Below are 20,893 nucleotides of genomic sequence, written 5' to 3' on the forward strand. Positions count from 1 at the left end.
GAGATGGGGGAATGGGGATAGACTGGGCCTGGGGAGTGGAGATAGACTGGGCCTGGGGAGTGGAGATAGGGGAATGGGGCTTGACTGGGCCTGAGGAGTGGAGATAGGGGAATGGGGCTAGACGGGGCCTGTGGAGTGGAGATAGGGGAATGGGGCTAGACTGGGCCTGGGGAGTGGAGATAGACTGGGCTTGGAGTGTGGAGATAGGGGGATGGGGCTAGACTGGGACTGGGGAGTGGAGATAGACAGGGCCTGGGGAGTGGAAATAGACTGGGCTTGGGGAGTGGAGATAGGCGAATGGGGATAGACTGGGCCCGGGGAGTGGAGATGGACTGGGCTTGGGGAGTGGAGATAGGGGAATGGGGCTAGACTGGGCCTGGGGAGTGGAGATAGACTGGGCCTGGGGAGTGGAGATAGGGGAATGGGGATAGACTGGGCCTGGGGAGTGGAGATAGACTGGGCTTGGGGAGCGGAGATAGACTGGGCTTGGGGAGTCGAGATAGACTGGGCTAGGGGAGTGGAGATAGGGGAATGGGGATAGACTGGGCCTGGGGAGTGGAGATAGACTGGGCTTGGGGAGTGGAGATAGGGGAATGGGGATAGACTGGGCCTGGGGAGTGGAGATAGACTGGGCCTGGGGAGTGGAGATAGACTGGGCCTGGGGAGTGGAGATAGACTGGGCTTGGGGAGTGGAGCTAGGGGAATGGGGCTAGACGGGGCCTGTGGAGTGGAAATAGACGGGGCCTGGGGAGTGGAGATAGACTGGGCCTGGGGAATGGGGATAGACTGGGCCTGGGGAGTGGAGATAGACTGGTCCTGGGGAGTGGAGATTGCCTGGGCCTGGGGAGTGGAGATAGACTGGGCCTGGGGAGTGGAGGTAGGGGAATGGGGCTAGACAGGCACTGTGGAGTGGAGATAGGCGAATGGGGCGAGACTGGGCCTGGGGAGTGGAGATAGACTGGGCCTGGGGAGTTGGGATTGGCTGGGCCTGGGGAGTGGAGATCGACTGGGCCTGGGGAGTGGAGATAGGCTGGGCCTGGGGAGTAGAGATTGGCTGGGCCTGGGGAGTGGAGATAGGCTGGGACTGGGGAGTGGAGATAGGCTGGGCCTGGGGAGTGGAGATAGGCTGGGCCTGGGGAGTGGAGATAGGCTGGGCCTGGGGAGTGGAGATAGGCTGGGCCTGGGGAGTGGAGATTGGCTGGGCCTGGGGAGTGGAGATTGGCTGGGCCTGGGGAATGGAGATAGGGGAATGGGGCTGGACTGGGCCTGGGGAGTGGAGATAGGGGAATGGGGCTAGACGGGGCCTGTGGAGTGGAGATAGGGGAATGGGGCTAGACTGGGCCTGGGGAGTGGAGATAGACTGGGCTTGGGGAGTGGAGATAGGGGGATGGGGCTAGACTGGGACTGGGGAGTGGAGATAGACTGGGCCTGGGGAGTGGAGATAGGAGATTGGGGCTAGACGGGGCCTGTGGAGTGGAGATGAGCAAATGGGGATAGACTGGGCCTGGGGAGTGGAGATAGACTGGGCTTGTGGAGTGGAGATAGGGGGATGCGGCTAGACTGGGCCTGGGGAGTGGAGATAGGGGAATGGGGTAAGACGGGGCCTGTGGAGTGGAGATAGAGGAATGGGGCTAGACGGGGCCTGTGGAGTGGAGATAGGGGAATGGGGCTAGACTGGGCCTAGGGAGTGGAGATAGACTGGGCTTGGGGAGTGGAGATAGGGGGATGGGGCTAGACTGGGACTGGGGAGTGGAGATAAGCGAATGGGGATAGAGTGGGCCTGGGGAGTGGAGATAGTCTGGGCTTGGGGAGTGGAGATAGGGGGATGCGGCTAGACTGGGCCTGGGGACTGGAGATAGGGGAATGGGGCAAGACGGGGCCTGTGGAGTGGAGATAGGGGGATGGGGCTAGACTGGGACTGGGGAGTGGAGATAGACTGGGCTTGGAGAGTGGAGATAGACTGGGCTTGGGGAGTGGAGATAGGGGAATGGGGCTAGACTGGGCCTGGGGAGTGGAGATAGGGGAATGGGGATAGACTGGGCCTGGGGAGTGGAGATAGACTGGGCTTGGGGAGTGGAGATAGGGGGATGGGGCTAGACTGGGCCTGGGGATTGGAGATAGACTGGGCCTGGGGAGTGGAGATAGGGGAATGGGGCTAGATGGGGCCTGTGGAGTGGAGATAAGGGAATGGGGCTAGACAGGGCCTGGGGAGTGGAGATAGACTGGGCCTGGGGAGTGGAGATAGGGGAATGGGCTAGACGGGGCCTGTGGAGTGGAGATAGGGGAATGGGGCTAGACGGGGCCTGTGGAGTGGAGATAAGGGAATGGGGCTAGACAGGGCCTGGGGACTGGAGATAGACTGCGCCTGGGGAGTGGAGATTGCCTGGGCCTGGGGAGTGGAGATTGCCTGGGCCTGGGGAGTGGAGATTGGCTGGGCCTGGGGAGTGGAGATAGGCTGGGCCTGGGGAGAGGAGATAGCCTGGGCCTGGGGAGTGGTGATAGGGGAATGGGGCTTGACTGGGCCTGGGGAGAGGAGATAGGGGAATGGGGCTAGACGGGGCCTGTGGAGTGGAGATAGGGGAATGGGGCTAGACTGGGCCTGGGGAGTGGAGAGAGACTGGGCCTGGGGAGTGGAGATAGGGGGATGGGGCTAGACTGGGACTGGGGAGTGGAGATAGACTGGGCTTGGGGAGTGGAGATAGACTGGGCTTGGGGAGTGGAGATAGGCGAATGGGGATAGACTGGGCCTGGGGAGTGGAGATAGACTGGGCTTGGGGAGTGGTGATAGGGGAATGGGGCTAGACTGGGCCTGAGGAGTGGAGATAGACTGGGCCTGGGGAGTGGAGATGGGGGAATGGGGATAGACTGGGCCTGGGGAGTGGAGATAGACTGCGCCAGGGGAGTGGAGATAGGGGGATGGGGCTAGACTGGGACTGGGGAGTGGAGATAGACAGGGCTTGGGGAGTGGAGATGGACTGGGCTTGGGGAGTGGAGATAGGGGAATGGGGCGAGACTGGGCCTGGGGAGTGGAGATAGACTGGGCCTGGGGAGTGGAGATAGGGGATGGGGATAGACTGGGCCTGGGGAGTGGAGATAGACTGGGCTTGGGGAGTGGAGATAGGGGAATGGGGATAGACTGGGCCTGGGGAGTGGAGATAGACTGGGCCTGGGGAGTGGAGATAGACTGGGCCTGGAGTGTGGAGATTGGCTGGGCATGGGGAGTGGAGATAGACAGGGCCTGGGGAGTGGAGATAGGGGAATGTGGCTAGACGGGGCCTGTGGAGTGGAGATAGGGGAATGCGGCTAGACTGGGCCTGGGGAGTGGAGATAGACTGGGCCTGTGGAGTGGAGATAGGGGGATGGGGCTAGACTGGGACTGGGGAGTGGAGATAGACTGGGCTTGGGGAGTGGAGATAGACTGGGCTTGGGGAGTGGAGATAGGCGAATGGGGATAGACTGGGCCTGGGGACTGGAGATAGACTGGGCTTGGGGAGTGGTGATAGGGGAATGGGGCTAGACTGGGCCTGGGGAGTGGAGATAGACTGGGCCTGGGGAGTGGAGTTAGGGGAATGGGGCTAGACGGGGCCTGTGGAGTGGAGATAGGGGAATGGGGCTAGACTGGGCCTGGGGAGTGGAGATAGACTGGGCCAGGGGAGTGGAGATAGGGGGATGGGGCTAGCCTGGGACTGGGGAGTGGAGATAGACAGGGCTTGGGGAGTGGAGATGGACTGGGCTTGGGGAGTGGAGATAGGGGAATGGGGCTAGACTGGGCCTGGGGAGTGGAGATAGACTGGGCCTGGGGAGTGGAGATAGGGGAATGGGGATAGACTGGGCCTGGGGAGTGGAGATAGACTGGGCTTGGGGAGCGGAGATAGACTGGGCTTGGGGAGTCGAGATAGACTGGGCTAGGTGAGTGGAGATAGGGGAATGGGGATAGACTGGGCCTGGGGAGTGGAGATAGACTGGGCTTGGGGAGTGGAGATAGGGGAATGGGGATAGACTGGGCCTGGGGAGTGGAGATAGACTGGGCCTGGGGAGTGGAGATAGACTGGGCCTTGAGTGTGGAGATTGGCTGGGCCTGGGGAGTGGAGATAGACAGGGCCTGGGGAGTGGAGATAGGGGAATGGGGCTAGACGAGGCCTGTGGAGTGGAGATAGGGGAATGGGGCTAGACTGGGCCTGGGGAGTGGAGATAGACTGGGCTTGGAGAGTGGAGATAGGGGGATGGGGCTAGACTGGGACTGGGGAGTGGAGATAGACAGGGCTTGGGGAGTGGAGATAGACTGGGCTTGGGGAGTGGAGATAGGCGAATGGGGATAGACTGGGCCTGGGGAGTGGAGATGGACTGGGCTTGGGGAGTGGAGATAGGGGAATGGGGCTAGACTGGGCCTGGGGAGTGGAGATAGACTGGGCCTGGGGAGTGGAGATAGGGGAATGGGGATAGACTGGGCCTGGGGAGTGGAGATAGACTGGGCTTGGGGAGTGGAGATAGACTGGGCTTGGGGAGTGGAGATAGGGGAATGGGGATAGACTGGGCCTGGGGAATGGGGATAGACTGGGCCTGGGGAATGGGGCTTGACTGGGCCTGGGGAGTGGAGATAGGGGAATGGGGCTAGACTGGGCCTGGGGAGTGGAGAAAGACTGGGCTTGGGGAGTGGAGATAGACTGGGCCTGGGGAGTGGAGATAGGGGAATGGGGCTAGACTGGGCCTGGGGAGTGGAGAAAGACTGGGCTTGGGGAGTGGAGATAGGGGGATGGGGCTAGACTGGGCCTGGGGAGTGGAGATAGGGGAATGGGGCTAGACTGGGCCTGGGGAGTGGAGAAAGACTGGGCTTGGGGAGTGGAGATAGGGGAATGGGGATAGACTGCGCCTGGGGAGTGGAGATAGACTGGGCCTGGGGAGTGGAGATAGGGGGATGGGGCTAGACTGGGCCTGGGGAGTGGAGATAGGGGAATGGGGCTAGACTGGGCCTGGGGAGTGGAGAAAGACTGGGCTTGGGGAGTGGAGATAGGGGAATGGGGATAGACTGCGCCTGGGGAACGGAGATAGACTGGGCCTGGGGAGTGGAGATAGGGGAATGGGGCTAGTCTGGGCCGGGGGAGTGGAAATAGGGGAATGGGGCTAGACTGGGCCTGGGGAGTGGAGATAGATTGGGCTTGGGGAGTGGAGATAGACTGGGCTTGGGGAGTGGAGATAGGGGAATGGGGCTAGACTGGGCCGGGGGAGTGGAAATAGGGGAATGGGGCTAGACTGGGCCTGGGGAGTGGAGATAGATTGGGCCTGGGGAGTGGAGATAGGGGAATGGGGCTAGTCTGGGCCTGGGGAGTGGAGATAGACTGGGCCTAGGGAGTGGAGATAGGGGAATGGGGCTAGACTGGGCCTGGGGAGTGGAGATAGACTGGGCTTGGGGAGTGGAGATAGGGGAATGGGGATAGACTGGGCCTGGGGAGTGGAGATAGACTGGGCCTGGGGAGTGGAGATAGACTGGGCTTGGGGAGTGGAGATAGACTGGGCTTGGGGAGTGGAGATAGGGGAATGGGGATAGACTGGGCCTGGGGAATGGGGATAGACTGGGCCTGGGGAATGGGGCTTGACTGGGCCTGGGGAGTGGAGATAGGGGAATGGGGCTAGACGGGGCCTGTGGAGTGGAGATAGGGGAATGGGGCTAGTCTGGGCCTGGGGAGTGGAGAAAGACTGGGCCTGGGGAGTGGAGATGGACTGGGCTTGGGGAGTGGAGATAGGGGAATGGGGCTAGACTGGGCCTGGGGAGTGGAGATAGACTGGGCCTGGGGAGTGGAGATAGGGGAATGGGGATAGACTGGGCCTGGGGAGTGGAGATAGACTGGGCTTGGGGAGTGGAGATAGGCGAATGGGGATAGACTGGGCCCGGGGAGTGGAGATGGACTGGGCTTGGGGAGTGGAGATAGGGGAATGGGGCTAGACTGGGCCTGGGGAGTGGAGATAGACTGGGCCTGGGGAGTGGAGATAGGGGAATGGGGATAGACTGGGCCTGGGGAGTGGAGATAGACTGGGCTTGGGGAGCGGAGATAGACTGGGCTTGGGGAGTCGAGATAGACTGGGCTAGGGGAGTGGAGATAGGGGAATGGGGATAGACTGGGCCTGGGGAGTGGAGATAGACTGGGCTTGGGGAGTGGAGATAGGGGAATGGGGATAGACTGGGCCTGGGGAGTGGAGATAGACTGGGCCTGGGGAGTGGAGATAGACTGGGCCTGGGGAGTGGAGATAGACTGGGCTTGGGGAGTGGAGCTAGGGGAATGGGGCTAGACGGGGCCTGTGGAGTGGAAATAGACGGGGCCTGGGGAGTGGAGATAGACTGGGCCTGGGGAATGGGGATAGACTGGGCCTGGGGAGTGGAGATAGACTGGTCCTGGGGAGTGGAGATTGCCTGGGCCTGGGGAGTGGAGATAGACTGGGCCTGGGGAGTGGAGGTAGGGGAATGGGGCTAGACAGGCACTGTGGAGTGGAGATAGGCGAATGGGGCGAGACTGGGCCTGGGGAGTGGAGATAGACTGGGCCTGGGGAGTTGGGATTGGCTGGGCCTGGGGAGTGGAGATCGACTGGGCCTGGGGAGTGGAGATAGGCTGGGCCTGGGGAGTAGAGATTGGCTGGGCCTGGGGAGTGGAGATAGGCTGGGACTGGGGAGTGGAGATAGGCTGGGCCTGGGGAGTGGAGATAGGCTGGGCCTGGGGAGTGGAGATAGGCTGGGCCTGGGGAGTGGAGATAGGCTGGGCCTGGGGAGTGGAGATTGGCTGGGCCTGGGGAGTGGAGATTGGCTGGGCCTGGGGAATGGAGATAGGGGAATGGGGCTGGACTGGGCCTGGGGAGTGGAGATAGGGGAATGGGGCTAGACGGGGCCTGTGGAGTGGAGATAGGGGAATGGGGCTAGACTGGGCCTGGGGAGTGGAGATAGACTGGGCTTGGGGAGTGGAGATAGGGGGATGGGGCTAGACTGGGACTGGGGAGTGGAGATAGACTGGGCCTGGGGAGTGGAGATAGGAGATTGGGGCTAGACGGGGCCTGTGGAGTGGAGATGAGCAAATGGGGATAGACTGGGCCTGGGGAGTGGAGATAGACTGGGCTTGTGGAGTGGAGATAGGGGGATGCGGCTAGACTGGGCCTGGGGAGTGGAGATAGGGGAATGGGGTAAGACGGGGCCTGTGGAGTGGAGATAGAGGAATGGGGCTAGACGGGGCCTGTGGAGTGGAGATAGGGGAATGGGGCTAGACTGGGCCTAGGGAGTGGAGATAGACTGGGCTTGGGGAGTGGAGATAGGGGGATGGGGCTAGACTGGGACTGGGGAGTGGAGATAAGCGAATGGGGATAGAGTGGGCCTGGGGAGTGGAGATAGTCTGGGCTTGGGGAGTGGAGATAGGGGGATGCGGCTAGACTGGGCCTGGGGACTGGAGATAGGGGAATGGGGCAAGACGGGGCCTGTGGAGTGGAGATAGGGGGATGGGGCTAGACTGGGACTGGGGAGTGGAGATAGACTGGGCTTGGAGAGTGGAGATAGACTGGGCTTGGGGAGTGGAGATAGGGGAATGGGGCTAGACTGGGCCTGGGGAGTGGAGATAGGGGAATGGGGATAGACTGGGCCTGGGGAGTGGAGATAGACTGGGCTTGGGGAGTGGAGATAGGGGGATGGGGCTAGACTGGGCCTGGGGATTGGAGATAGACTGGGCCTGGGGAGTGGAGATAGGGGAATGGGGCTAGATGGGGCCTGTGGAGTGGAGATAAGGGAATGGGGCTAGACAGGGCCTGGGGAGTGGAGATAGACTGGGCCTGGGGAGTGGAGATAGGGGAATGGGCTAGACGGGGCCTGTGGAGTGGAGATAGGGGAATGGGGCTAGACGGGGCCTGTGGAGTGGAGATAAGGGAATGGGGCTAGACAGGGCCTGGGGACTGGAGATAGACTGCGCCTGGGGAGTGGAGATTGCCTGGGCCTGGGGAGTGGAGATTGCCTGGGCCTGGGGAGTGGAGATTGGCTGGGCCTGGGGAGTGGAGATAGGCTGGGCCTGGGGAGAGGAGATAGCCTGGGCCTGGGGAGTGGTGATAGGGGAATGGGGCTTGACTGGGCCTGGGGAGAGGAGATAGGGGAATGGGGCTAGACGGGGCCTGTGGAGTGGAGATAGGGGAATGGGGCTAGACTGGGCCTGGGGAGTGGAGAGAGACTGGGCCTGGGGAGTGGAGATAGGGGGATGGGGCTAGACTGGGACTGGGGAGTGGAGATAGACTGGGCTTGGGGAGTGGAGATAGACTGGGCTTGGGGAGTGGAGATAGGCGAATGGGGATAGACTGGGCCTGGGGAGTGGAGATAGACTGGGCTTGGGGAGTGGTGATAGGGGAATGGGGCTAGACTGGGCCTGAGGAGTGGAGATAGACTGGGCCTGGGGAGTGGAGATGGGGGAATGGGGATAGACTGGGCCTGGGGAGTGGAGATAGACTGCGCCAGGGGAGTGGAGATAGGGGGATGGGGCTAGACTGGGACTGGGGAGTGGAGATAGACAGGGCTTGGGGAGTGGAGATGGACTGGGCTTGGGGAGTGGAGATAGGGGAATGGGGCGAGACTGGGCCTGGGGAGTGGAGATAGACTGGGCCTGGGGAGTGGAGATAGGGGATGGGGATAGACTGGGCCTGGGGAGTGGAGATAGACTGGGCTTGGGGAGTGGAGATAGGGGAATGGGGATAGACTGGGCCTGGGGAGTGGAGATAGACTGGGCCTGGGGAGTGGAGATAGACTGGGCCTGGAGTGTGGAGATTGGCTGGGCATGGGGAGTGGAGATAGACAGGGCCTGGGGAGTGGAGATAGGGGAATGTGGCTAGACGGGGCCTGTGGAGTGGAGATAGGGGAATGCGGCTAGACTGGGCCTGGGGAGTGGAGATAGACTGGGCCTGTGGAGTGGAGATAGGGGGATGGGGCTAGACTGGGACTGGGGAGTGGAGATAGACTGGGCTTGGGGAGTGGAGATAGACTGGGCTTGGGGAGTGGAGATAGGCGAATGGGGATAGACTGGGCCTGGGGACTGGAGATAGACTGGGCTTGGGGAGTGGTGATAGGGGAATGGGGCTAGACTGGGCCTGGGGAGTGGAGATAGACTGGGCCTGGGGAGTGGAGTTAGGGGAATGGGGCTAGACGGGGCCTGTGGAGTGGAGATAGGGGAATGGGGCTAGACTGGGCCTGGGGAGTGGAGATAGACTGGGCCAGGGGAGTGGAGATAGGGGGATGGGGCTAGCCTGGGACTGGGGAGTGGAGATAGACAGGGCTTGGGGAGTGGAGATGGACTGGGCTTGGGGAGTGGAGATAGGGGAATGGGGCTAGACTGGGCCTGGGGAGTGGAGATAGACTGGGCCTGGGGAGTGGAGATAGGGGAATGGGGATAGACTGGGCCTGGGGAGTGGAGATAGACTGGGCTTGGGGAGCGGAGATAGACTGGGCTTGGGGAGTCGAGATAGACTGGGCTAGGTGAGTGGAGATAGGGGAATGGGGATAGACTGGGCCTGGGGAGTGGAGATAGACTGGGCTTGGGGAGTGGAGATAGGGGAATGGGGATAGACTGGGCCTGGGGAGTGGAGATAGACTGGGCCTGGGGAGTGGAGATAGACTGGGCCTTGAGTGTGGAGATTGGCTGGGCCTGGGGAGTGGAGATAGACAGGGCCTGGGGAGTGGAGATAGGGGAATGGGGCTAGACGAGGCCTGTGGAGTGGAGATAGGGGAATGGGGCTAGACTGGGCCTGGGGAGTGGAGATAGACTGGGCTTGGAGAGTGGAGATAGGGGGATGGGGCTAGACTGGGACTGGGGAGTGGAGATAGACAGGGCTTGGGGAGTGGAGATAGACTGGGCTTGGGGAGTGGAGATAGGCGAATGGGGATAGACTGGGCCTGGGGAGTGGAGATGGACTGGGCTTGGGGAGTGGAGATAGGGGAATGGGGCTAGACTGGGCCTGGGGAGTGGAGATAGACTGGGCCTGGGGAGTGGAGATAGGGGAATGGGGATAGACTGGGCCTGGGGAGTGGAGATAGACTGGGCTTGGGGAGTGGAGATAGACTGGGCTTGGGGAGTGGAGATAGGGGAATGGGGATAGACTGGGCCTGGGGAATGGGGATAGACTGGGCCTGGGGAATGGGGCTTGACTGGGCCTGGGGAGTGGAGATAGGGGAATGGGGCTAGACTGGGCCTGGGGAGTGGAGAAAGACTGGGCTTGGGGAGTGGAGATAGACTGGGCCTGGGGAGTGGAGATAGGGGAATGGGGCTAGACTGGGCCTGGGGAGTGGAGAAAGACTGGGCTTGGGGAGTGGAGATAGGGGGATGGGGCTAGACTGGGCCTGGGGAGTGGAGATAGGGGAATGGGGCTAGACTGGGCCTGGGGAGTGGAGAAAGACTGGGCTTGGGGAGTGGAGATAGGGGAATGGGGATAGACTGCGCCTGGGGAGTGGAGATAGACTGGGCCTGGGGAGTGGAGATAGGGGGATGGGGCTAGACTGGGCCTGGGGAGTGGAGATAGGGGAATGGGGCTAGACTGGGCCTGGGGAGTGGAGAAAGACTGGGCTTGGGGAGTGGAGATAGGGGAATGGGGATAGACTGCGCCTGGGGAACGGAGATAGACTGGGCCTGGGGAGTGGAGATAGGGGAATGGGGCTAGTCTGGGCCGGGGGAGTGGAAATAGGGGAATGGGGCTAGACTGGGCCTGGGGAGTGGAGATAGATTGGGCTTGGGGAGTGGAGATAGACTGGGCTTGGGGAGTGGAGATAGGGGAATGGGGCTAGACTGGGCCGGGGGAGTGGAAATAGGGGAATGGGGCTAGACTGGGCCTGGGGAGTGGAGATAGATTGGGCCTGGGGAGTGGAGATAGGGGAATGGGGCTAGTCTGGGCCTGGGGAGTGGAGATAGACTGGGCCTAGGGAGTGGAGATAGGGGAATGGGGCTAGACTGGGCCTGGGGAGTGGAGATAGACTGGGCTTGGGGAGTGGAGATAGGGGAATGGGGATAGACTGGGCCTGGGGAGTGGAGATAGACTGGGCCTGGGGAGTGGAGATAGACTGGGCTTGGGGAGTGGAGATAGACTGGGCTTGGGGAGTGGAGATAGGGGAATGGGGATAGACTGGGCCTGGGGAATGGGGATAGACTGGGCCTGGGGAATGGGGCTTGACTGGGCCTGGGGAGTGGAGATAGGGGAATGGGGCTAGACGGGGCCTGTGGAGTGGAGATAGGGGAATGGGGCTAGTCTGGGCCTGGGGAGTGGAGAAAGACTGGGCCTGGGGAGTGGAGATAGGGGAATGGGGATAGACTGCGCGTGGGGAACGGAGATAGACTGGGCCTGGGCAGTGGAGATAGGGGAATGGGGCTAGACTGTGCCGGGGGACTGGAGATAGGGGAATAGGGCTAGACTGGGCCTGGGGAGTGGAGATAGACTGGGCTTGGGGAGTGGTGATAGGGGAATGGGGATAGACTGGGCCTGGGGAGTGGAGATAGACTGGGCTTGGGGAGTGGAGATAGGGGAATGGGGATAGACTGGGCCTGGGGAGTGGAGATAGACTGGGCTTGGGGAGTGGAGATAGGGGAATGGGGCTAGACTGGGCCTGGGGAGCGGAGATAGACTGGGCCTGGGGAGTGGAGATAAGGGAATGGGGATAGACTGGGCCTGGGGAGTGGAGATAGACTGGGCCTGGGGAGTGGAGATAGACTGGGCGTGGGGAGTGGAGATAGACTGGGCTTGGGGAGTGGAGATAGGGGAATGGGGATAGACTGGGCCTGGGGAGTGGAGATAGACTGGGCTTGGGGAGTGGAGATAGGGGAATGGGGATAAACTGGGCCTGGGGAGTGGAGATAGACTGGTCCTGGGGTGTGGAGATTGGCTGGGCCTGGGGAGTGGAGATAGACAGGGCCTGGGGAGTGGAGATAGGGGAATGGGGCTAGATGGGGCCTGTGGAGTGGAGATAGACTGGGCCTGGCTAGTGGAGATAGACAGGGCCTGGGGAATGGGGATAGACTGGGCCTGGGGAGTGGAGATAGACTGGGCCTGGGGAGTGGAGATAGACTGGTCCTGGGGAGTGGAGATAGACTGGTCCTGGGGAGTGGAGATTGGCTGGGCCTGGGGAGTGGAGATAGACAGGGCCTGGGGAGTGGAGATAGGGGAATGGGGCTAGACGGGGCCTGTGGAGTGGAGATAGACTGGGCCTGGGGAGTGGAGATAGACTGGGCCTGGGGAATGGGGATAGACTGGGCTTGGGGAGTGGAGATAGACTGGGCCTGGGGAGTGGAGATAGAATGGTCCTGGGGAGTGGAGATTTTCTGGGCCTGGGGAGTGGAGATAGACTGGGCCTGGGGAGTGGAGATAGGCTAGGCCTGGGGACTGGAGATAGACTGGGCCTGGGGAGTGGAGATTGCCTAGGCCTGGGGAGTGGAGATTGGCTGGGCCTGGGGAGTGGAGATAGGCTGGGCCTGGGGAGAGGAGATAGCCTGGGCCTGGGGAGTGGTGATAGGGGAATGGGGCTTGACTGGGCCTGGGGAGTGGAGATAGGGGAATGGGGCTAGACGGGGCCTGTGGAGTGGAGATAGGGGAATGGGGCTAGACTGGGCCTGGGGAGTGGAGATAGACTGGGCCTGGGGAGTGGAGATAGGGGGATGGGGCTAGACTGGGACTGGGGAGTGGAGATAGACTGGGCTTGGGGAGTGGTGATAGGGGAATGGGGCTAGACGGGGCCTGTGGAGTGGAGATAGACTGGGCCTGGGGAGTGGAGATAGGCTGGGCCTGGGGACTGGGGATAGACTGGGCCTGGGGAGTGGAGATTGCCTGGGCCTGGGGAGTGGAGATTGGCTGGGCCTGGGGAGTGGAGATAGGCTGGGCCTGGGGAGAGGAGATAGCCTGGGCCTGGGGAGTGGTGATAGGCGAATGGGGATAGACTGGGCCTGGGGAGTGGAGATAGACTGGGCTTGGGGAGTGGTGATAGGGGAATGGGGCTAGACGGGGCCTGTGGAGTGGAGATAGACTGGGCCTGGGGAGTGGAGATAGACTGGGCCTGGGGAGTGGTGATAGGCGAATGGGGATAGACTGGGCCTGTGGAGTGGAGATAGACTGGGCCTGGGGAGTGGAGATAGACTGGGCCTGGGGAATGGGGATAGACTGGGCCTGTGGAGCGGAGATAGACTGGGCCTGGGGAGTGGAGATAGAATGGTCCTGGGGAGTGGAGATTGGCTGGGCCTGGGGAGTGGAGATTGGCTGGGCCTGGGGAGTGGAGATAGACTGGGCTTGGGGAGTGGAGATAGGCGAATGGGGATAGACTGGTCCTGGGGAGTGGAGATAGACTGGGCTTGGGGAGTGGAGATAGACTGGGCTTGGGGAGTGGAGATAGGCGAATGGGGATAGACTGGTCCTGGGGAGTGGAGATAGACTGGGCTTGGGGAGTGGTGATAGGGGAATGGGGCTAGACTGGGCCTGGGGAGTGGGGATAGACTGGGCCTGGGGAGTGGAGATGGGGGAATGGGGAAAGACTGGGCCTGGGGAGTGGAGATCGACTGGGCCTGGGGAGTGGAGATAGGGGAATGGGGCTTGACTGGGCCTGGGGAGTGGAGATAGGGGAATGGGGCTAGACGGGGCCTGTGGAGTGGAGATAGGGGAATGGGGCTAGTCTGGGCCTGGGGAGTGGAGAAAGACTGGGCTTGGGGAGTGGAGATAGGGGAATGGGGATAGACTGCGCGTGGGGAACGGAGATAGACTGGGCCTGGGGAGTGGAGATAGGGGAATGGGGCTAGACTGTGCCGGGGGACTGGAGATAGCGGAATGGGGCTAGACTGGGCCTGGGGAGTGGAGATAGACTGGGCTTGGGGAGTGGTGATAGGGGAATGGGGATAGACTGGGCCTGGGGAGTGGAGATAGACTGGGCTTGGGGAGTGGAGATAGGGGAATGGGGATAGACTGGGCCTGGGGAGTGGAGATAGACTGGGCTTGGGGAGTGGAGATAGGGGAATGGGGCTAGACTGGGCCTGGGGAGCGGAGATAGACTGGGCCTGGGGAGTGGAGATAGGCTAGGCCTGGGGACTGGAGATAGACTGGGCCTGGGGAGTGGAGATTGCCTGGGCCTGGGGAGTGGAGATTGGCTGGGCCTGGGGAGAGGAGATAGACTGGGCCTGGGGAGTGGTGATAGGGGAATGGGGCTTGACTGGGCCTGGGGAGTGGAGATAGGGGAATGGGGCTAGACGGGGCCTGTGGAGTGGAGATAGGGGAATGGGGCTAGACTGGGCCTGGGGAGTGGAGATAGACTGGGCCTGGGGAGTGGAGATAGGGGGATGGGGCTAGACTGGGACTGGGGAGTGGAGATAGACTGGGCTTGGGGAGTGGTGATAGGGGAATGGGGCTAGACGGGGCCTGTGGAGTGGAGATAGACTGGGCCTGGGGAGTGGAGATTGACTGGGCCTGGGGAATGGGGATAGACTGGGCCTGTGGAGTGGAGATTGGCTGGGCCTGGGGAGTGCAGATAGGCTGGGCCTGGGGACTGGAGATAGGCTGGGCCTGGGGTCTGGAGATAGACAGGGCCTGGGGAGTGGAGATTGCCTGGGCCTGGGGAGTGGAGATTGGCTGGGCCTGGGGAGTGGAGATAGGCTGGGCCTGGGGAGAGGAGATAGCCTGGGCCTGGGGAGTGGTGATAGGCGAATGGGGATAGACTGGGCCTGGGGAGTGGAGATAGACTGGGCTTGGGGAGTGGTGATAGGGGAATGGGGCTAGACGGGGCCTGTGGAGTGGAGATAGACTGGGCCTGGGGAGTGGAGATAGACTGGGCCTGGGGAATGGGGATAGACTGGGCCTGTGGAGTGGAGATAGACTGGGCCTGGGGAGTGGAGATAGAATGGTCCTGGGGAGTGGAGATTGGCTGGGCCTGGGGAGTGGAGATTGCCTGGGCCTGGGGAGTGGAGATTGGCTGGGCCTGGGGAGTGGAGATAGGCTGGGCCTGGGGAGAGGAGATAGCCTGGGCCTGGGGAGTAGTGATAGGGGAATGGGGCTTGACTGGGCCTGGGGAGTGGAGATAGTGGAATGGGGCTAGACGGGGCCTGGGGAGTGGAGATAGGGGAATGGGGCTAGACTGGGCCTGGGGAGTGGAGATAGACTGGGCCTGGGGAGTGGAGATAGGGGGATGGGGCTAGACTGGGACTGGGGAGTGGAGATAGACTGGGCTTGGGGAGTGGAGATAGACTGGGCTTGGGGAGTGGAGATAGGCGAATGGGGATAGACTGGGCCTGGGGAGTGGAGATAGGGGGATGGGGCTAGACTGGGACTGGGGAGTGGAGATAGACTGGGCTTGGGGAGTGGAGATAGACTGGGCTTGGGGAGTGGAGATAGGCGAATGGGGATAGACTGGGCCTGGGGAGTGGAGATAGACTGGGCTTGGGGAGTGGTGATAGGGGAATGGGGCTAGACTGGGCCTGGGGAGTGGAGATAGACTGGGCCTGGGGAGTGGAGATGGGGGAATGGGGATAGACTGGGCCTGGGGAGTGGAGATAGACTGGGCTTGGGGAGTGGTGATAGGGGAATGGGGCTAGACTGGGCCTGGGGAGTGGAGATAGACTGGGCCTGGGGAGTGGAGATGGGGGAATGGGGATAGACTGGGCCTGGGGAGTGGAGATAGACTGGGCCTGGGGAGTGGAGTTAGGGGAATGGGGCTAGACGGGGCCTGTGGAGTGGAGATAGGGGAATGGGGCTAGACTGGGCCTGGGGAGTGGAGATAGACTGGGCTTGGAGTGTGGAGATAGGGGGATGGGGCTAGACTGGGACTGGGGAGTGGAGATAGACAGGGCCTGGGGAGTGGAGATAGACTGGGCTTGGGGAGTGGAGATAGGGGAATGGGGATAGACTGGGCCTGGGGAGTGGAGATGGACTGGGCTTGGGGAGTGGAGATAGGGGAATGGGGCTAGACTGGGCCTGGGGAGTGGAGATAGACTGGGCCTGGGGAGTGGAGATAGGGGAATGGGGATAGACTGGGCCTGGGGAGTGGAGATAGACTGGGCTTGGGGAGCGGAGATAGACTGGGCTTGGGGAGTCGAGATAGACTGGGCTAGGGGAGTGGAGATAGGGGAATGGGGATAGACTGGGCCTGGGGAGTGGAGATAGACTGGGCTTGGGGAGTGGAGATAGGGGAATGGGGATAGACTGGGCCTGGGGAGTGGAGATAGACTGGGCCTGGGGAGTGGAGATAGACTGGGCCTGGGGAGTGGAGATAGACTGGGCTTGGGGAGTGGAGATAGGGGAATGGGGCTAGACGGGGCCTGTGGAGTGGAAATAGACGGGGCCTGGGGAGTGGAGATAGACTGGGCCTGGGGAATGGGGATAGACTGGGCCTGGGGACTGGAGATATACTGGTCCTGGGGAGTGGAGATTGCCTGGGCCTGGGGAGTGGAGATAGACTGGGCCTGGGGAGTGGAGGTAGGGGAATGGGGCTAGACGGGCACTGTGGAGTGGAGATAGGCGAATGGGGCGAGACTGGGCCTGGGGAGTGGAGATAGACTGGGCCTGGGGAGTTGGGATTGGCTGGGCCTGGGGAGTGGAGATAGACTGGGCCTGGGGAGTGGAGATAGGCTGGGCCTGGGGAGTAGAGATTGGCTGGGCCTGGGGAGTGGAGATAGGCTGGGACTGGGGAGTGGAGATAGGCTGGGCCTGGGGAGTGGAGATAGCCTGGGCCTGGGGAGTGGAGATTGGCTGGGCCTGGGGAGTGGAGATTGGCTGGGCCTGGGGAATGGAGATAGGGGAATGGGGCTGGACTGGGGCTGGGGAGTGGAGATAGGGGAATGGGGCTCGACGGGGCCTGTGGAGTGGAGATAGGGGAATGGGGCTAGACTGGGCCTGGGGAGTGGAGATAGACTGGGCTTGGGGAGTGGAGATAGGGGGATGGAGCTAGACTGGGGAGTGGAGATAGACTGGGCCTGGGGAGTGGAGATAGGAGATTGGGGCTAGACGGGGCCTGTGGAGTGGAGATGAGCAAATGGGGATAGACTGGGCCTGGGGAGTGGAGATAGACTGGGCTTGTGGAGTGGAGATAGGGGGATGCGGCTAGACTGGGCCTGGGGAGTGGAGATAGGGGAATGGGGTAAGACGGGGCCTGTGGAGTGGAGATAGAGGAATGGGGCTAGACGGGGCCTGTGGAGTGGAGATAGGTGAATGGGGCTAGACTGGGCCTAGGGAGTGGAGATAGACTGGGCTTGGGGAGTGGAGATAGGGGGATGGGGCTAGACTGGGACTGGGGAGTGGAGATAGACTGGGCCTGGGGAGTGGAGATAGGAGAATGGGGCTAGACGGGGCCTGTGGAGTGGAGATAAGCGAATGGGGATAGACTGGGCCTGGGGAGTGGAGATAGACTGGGCTTGGGGAGTGGAGATAGGGGGATGCGGCTAGACTGGGCCTGGGGACTGGAGATAGGGGAATGGGGCAAGACGGGGCCTGTGGAGTGGAGATAGGGGGATGGGGCTAGACTGGGACTGGGGAGTGGAGATAGACTGGGCTTGGAGAGTGGAGATAGACTGGGCTTGGGGAGTGGAGATAGGGGAATGGGGCTAGACTGGGCCTGGGGAGTGGAGATAGGGGAATGGGGATAGACTGGGCCTGGGGAGTGGAGATAGACTGGGCTTGGGGAGTGGAGATAGGGGGATGGGGCTAGACTGGGCCTGGGGATTGGAGATAGACTGGGCCTGGGGAGTGGAGATAGGGGAATGGGGCTAGACGGGGCCCGTGGAGTGGAGATAAGGGAATGGGGCTAGACAGGGCCTGGGGAGTGGAGATAGACCTGGCCTGGGGAGTGGAGATAGGGGAATGGGCTAGACGGGGCCTGTGGAGTGGAGATAGGGGAATGGGGCTAGACGGGGCCTGTGGAGTGGAGATAAGGGAATGGGGCTAGACAGGGCCTGGGGACTGGAGATAGACTGGGCCTGGGGAGTGGAGATTGCCTGGGCCTGGGGAGTGGAGATTGCCTGGGCCTGGGGAGTGGAGATTGCCTGGGCCTGGGGAGTGGAGATTGGCTGGGACTGGGGAGTGGAGATAGGCTGGGCCTGGGGAGAGGAGATAGCCTGGGCCTGGGGAGTGGTGATAGGGGAATGGGGCTTGACTGGGCCTGGGGAGAGGAGATAGGGGAATGGGGCTAGACGGGGCCTGTGGAGTGGAGATAGGGGAATGGGGCTAGACTGGGCCTGGGGAGTGGAGATAGACTGGGCCTGGGGAGTGGAGATAGGGGGATGGGGCTAGACTGGGACTGGGGAGTGGAGATAGACTGGGCTTGGGGAGTGGAGATAGACTGGGCTTGGGGAGTGGAGATAGGCGAATGGGGATAGACTGGGCCTGGGGAGTGGAGATAGACTGGGCTTGGGGAGTGGTGATAGGGGAATGGGGCTAGACTGGGCCTGGGGAGTGGAGATAGACTGGGCCTGGGGAGTGGAGATGGGGGAATGGGGATAGACTGGGCCTGGGGAGTGGAGATAGACTGGGCCTGGGGAGTGGAGATAGACTGGGCCTGGGGAGAGGAGATAGCCTGGGCCTGGGGAGTGGTGATAGGCGAATGGGGATAGACTGGGCCTGTGGAGTGGAGATAGACTGGGCCTGGGGAGTGGAGATAGACTGGGCCTGGGGAATGGGGATAGACTGGGCCTGTGGAGCGGAGATAGAGTGGGCATGGGGAGTGGAGATAGAATGGTCCTGGGGAGTGGAGATTGGCTGGGCCTGGGGAGTGGAGATTGCCTGGGCCTGGGGAGTGGAGATTGGCTGGGCCTGGGGAGTGGAGATCGGCTGGGCCTGGGGAGAGGAGATAGCCTGGGCCTGGGGAGTGGTGATAGGGGAATGGGGCTTGACTGGGCCTGGGAAGTGGAGATAGGGGAATGGGGCTAGACGGGGCCTGTGGAGTGGAGATAGGGGAATGGGGCTAGACTGGGCCTGGGGAGTGGAGATAGGGGGATGGGGCTAGACTGGGACTGGGGAGTGGAGATAGACTGGGCTTGGGGAGTGGAGATAGACTGGGCTTGGGGAGTGGAGATAGGCGAATGGGGATAGACTGGTCCTGGGGAGTGGAGATAGACTGGGCTTGGGGAGTGGTGATAGGGGAATGGGGCTAGACTGGGCCTGGGGAGTGGAGATAGACTGGGCTTGGGGAGTGGAGATAGGGGAATGGGGATAGACTGGGCCTGGGGAGTGGAGATAGACTGGGCTTGGGGAGTGGAGATAGGGGAATGGGGCTAGACTGGGCCTGGGTAGCGGAGATAGACTGGGCCTGGGGAGTGGAGATAAGGGAATGGGGATAGACTGGGCCTGGGGAGTGGAGATAGACTGGGCCTGGGGAGTGGTGATAGACTGGGCTTGGGGAGTGGAGATAGACTGGGCTTGGGGAGTGGAGATAGGGGAATGGGGATAGACTGGGCCTGGGGAGTGGAGATAGACTGGGCTTGGGGAGTGGAGATAGGGGAATGGGGATAAACTGGGCCTGGGGAGTGGAGATAGACTGGTCCTGGGGTGTGGAGATTGGCTGGGCCTGGGGAGTGGAGATAGACAGGGCCTGGGGAGTGGAGATAGGGGAATGGGGCTAGACGGGGCCTGTGGAGTGGAGATAGACTGGGCCTGGCTAGTGGAGATAGACAGGGCCTGGGGAATGGGGATAGACTGGGCCTGGGGAGTGGAGATAGACTGGGCCTGGGGAGTGGAGATAGAATGGTCCTGGGGAGTGGAGATTGGCTGGGCCTGGGGAGTGGAGATAGACAGGGCCTGGGGAGTGGAGATAGGGGAATGGGGCTGGACGGGGCCTGTGGAGTGGAGATAGACTGGGCCTGGGGAGTGGAGATAGACTGGGCCTGGGGAATGGGGATAGACTGGGCCTGTGGAGTGGAGATAGACTGGGCCTGGGGAGTGGAGATAGACTGGGCCTGGGGAGTGGAGATAGAATGGTCCTGGGGAGTGGAGATTGGCTGGGCCTGGGGAGTGGAGATTGGCTGGGCCTGGGGAGTGGAGATAGACTGGGCCTGGGGAGTGGAGATAGGCTAGGCCTGGGGACTGGAGATAGACTGGGCCTGGGGAGTGGAGATTGCCTGGGCCTGGGGAGTGGAGATTGGCTGGGCCTGGGGAGTGGAGATAGGCTGGGCCTGGGGAGAGGAGATAACCTGGGCCTGGGGAGTGGTGATAGGGGAATGGGGCTTGACTGGGCCTGGGGAGTGGAGATAGGGGAATGGGGCTAGACGGGGCCTGTGGAGTGGAGATAGGGGAATGGGGCTAGACTGGGCCTGGGGAGTGGAGATAGACTGGGCCTGGGGAGTGGAGATAGGGGGATGGGGCTAGACTGGGACTGGGGAGTGGAGATAGACTGGGCTTGGGGAGTGGTGATAGGGGAATGGGGCTAGACGGGGCCTGTGGAGTGGAGATAGACTGGGCCTGGGGAGTGGAGATAGACTGGGCCTGGGGAATGGGGATAGACTGGGCCTGTGGAGTGGAGATTAGCTGGGCCTGGGGAGTGCAGATAGGCTGGGCCTGGGGACTGGAGATAGGCTGGGCCTGGGGACTGGAGATAGACTGGGCCTGGGGAGTGGAGATTGGCTGGGCCTGGGGAGTGGAGATTGCCTGGGCCTGGGGAGTGGAGATTGGCTGGGCCTGGGGAGTGGAGATAGGCTGGGCCTGGGGAGAGGAGATAGCCTGGGCCTGGGGAGTGGTGATAGGCGAATGGGGATAGACTGGGCCTGGGGAGTGGAGATAGACTGGGCTTGGGGAGTGGTGATAGGGGAATGGGGCTAGACGGGGCCTGTGGAGTGGAGATAGACTGGGCCTGGGGAGTGGAGATAGACTGGGCCTGGGGAATGGGGATAGACTGGGCCTGTGGAGTGGAGATAGACTGGGCCGGGGGAGTGGAGATAGAATGGTCCTGGGG

At 62.0% G+C, this 20,893-nt stretch overlaps 1 protein-coding gene across 1 annotated transcript in view; it reads left to right on the top strand.

The window, feature by feature from the left end:
* The window catches only part of xgb (x globin), a 94,327-nt gene that overhangs the window by 22,860 nt on the left and 50,574 nt on the right, over positions 1-20,893 (top strand). The window lies entirely within an intron of this gene.

The sequence above is a fragment of the Heterodontus francisci genome, chromosome 40, assembly GCF_036365525.1.
Source record: "Heterodontus francisci isolate sHetFra1 chromosome 40, sHetFra1.hap1, whole genome shotgun sequence".
Classification (NCBI taxonomy): Eukaryota; Metazoa; Chordata; class Chondrichthyes; order Heterodontiformes; family Heterodontidae; genus Heterodontus; species Heterodontus francisci.